Source organism: Pteropus vampyrus, unplaced genomic scaffold, assembly GCF_000151845.1.
Source record: "Pteropus vampyrus isolate Shadow unplaced genomic scaffold, Pvam_2.0 Scaffold147, whole genome shotgun sequence".
NCBI lineage: Eukaryota > Metazoa > Chordata > Mammalia > Chiroptera > Pteropodidae > Pteropus > Pteropus vampyrus.
In genome coordinates, this window is record NW_011888928.1 from 1,775,770 (window position 1) to 1,777,576 (window position 1,807).

Genomic DNA, 1,807 nt, shown 5'->3' on the forward strand with positions numbered 1-1,807 from the left:
CCTGTGTTCCAGAGAGCTCTCTGGACCCAGCCCAAACTCCACCCAGCCCCCTAGAACTCAGAGGCTACACCTCGAATGCTGGGAGGAATGCGCGCCTGGACATCATTGCATGTTCTGTCTTTATTGGCACAACTGTGTGCCTCCCTATTAAGTAGAGTAAAGGAGCGAAGACCCCTGGAAGACCTTGAATCTCATGGAGGTGGAGGAAGAAGCAAATGTAAATTCTGCCATGACCTGGGTTTCGAAAATGTCAAGTCCCAGCCTGCAGAGGATTTCAATCAGGGCTGGTCTGTTTGTGACCAAACACTTAGTCCCATGGTTGCCATGGCTTTTGAATTATTTTTTCTCTTCTCATGCTCCAGACCTACTCCTACCAAATTCATCCTTTCTATTCCTATTGATCCAGATAATCAGAAGTAGCTTTCTCATACGTATCAACTCAGCAATATACCTTCACTCTCTTACTCCAGGACTAAGTTATCTCCTTGGCTCTCTGAAGAGACTTTGATCACTTGTTATCCCTCAGATTATCAATGCCACTCCATCACACTGATAACGTTATCTTAACTGGTTGTAGGGAACAAAAATAGCAGATATACCAGGTGCTTTACCACAGGCGTGCAGGACGATGGGAGCTACACCTATAATAGTCCAGAACTTACCACATGGGTGAAATTTCCAGAGATCCAGTGGTCTGGGGCATAGTCCTTCTGAGGCATAAGATAAGTTGCTGCACCTCGTACTGTCCACCATGTAGGAAGACACAATGCTTGCTGGGCCTTTTTGGATTTTGGAATCAATAAATGCCATTTTGGGGTATTCTCTTCTTATCTATTTCTGGGAAGAATGCAAACTCAATGCTAATTCTGAGTGAGACCCAGAAGGAATGAATTCATCTTCAAATGCAGGCTGGCAGCTACTGTGGCTGAAGAAGGAAAACAGAACTATCTTTTAAGAAAACACATCCATCTAGTTTTTTTCTTGTAGTTATTTCTAGCTTCATGCCAACATGTGGCTAGAAAATATGCTTGATATAATTTCAATCTTCTTGAATTTATTGAGGCTTTTTTTGTGGCCTAGTATGTGATCTGTCCTGGAAAACATTTCAAGTGCACTTGAGAAAAATGTGTAATCTGCAGTTTGGGGATGAAATGCTCTGTAAATGTCTATCAAGTCAAATTGGTCTAATGTGGCATGTAAGGCTATTATTTCCTTATTAATTTTCTGTCTGGATGATCTATTTATTTAGGTAAGTGGAGTATTATAATATAGTATAATAATATCATAATATAATACCAATATTATAGTATTACTTGTTAATTTCTGCCTTTATGTTCATTAACATTTGCTTTATAACTTGGGTACTCCTATGTTTGATGCATAGATATTTACAATTGTTATATTCTCTTTTTAGATTGATCCCTTTAAAATTATATACTGTCTTTCTTTGTCTCTTTTTACATTCTTTGTTTTGAAGTCTATTTTGTCTCATGTGAATATTGCTACCCTGGCTTTCTTTTCATCTCTATCTGCATGGAATATCTTTCTCCACCTTTTCACTTTCAGCCTGTGTGGATCTTTTGATCTGAAGTGAGTCTCTTATAAGCAGCATATTGATGGGTCACTTTTTAAAAATCCATTCTGTGGCCCTATATGTCTTTTGATTGGAGCATTTAGTCCATTTATATTTAAGGTAATTATTGATAGGTACATGCTTATTGCCATTTTGTTAATTGTTTTTGTTCTTTGCTGTTTCTTCTTCTCTTGATCTCTTTTCTTTTGATTTGTTGGTTTTCTTTAGTGTTCT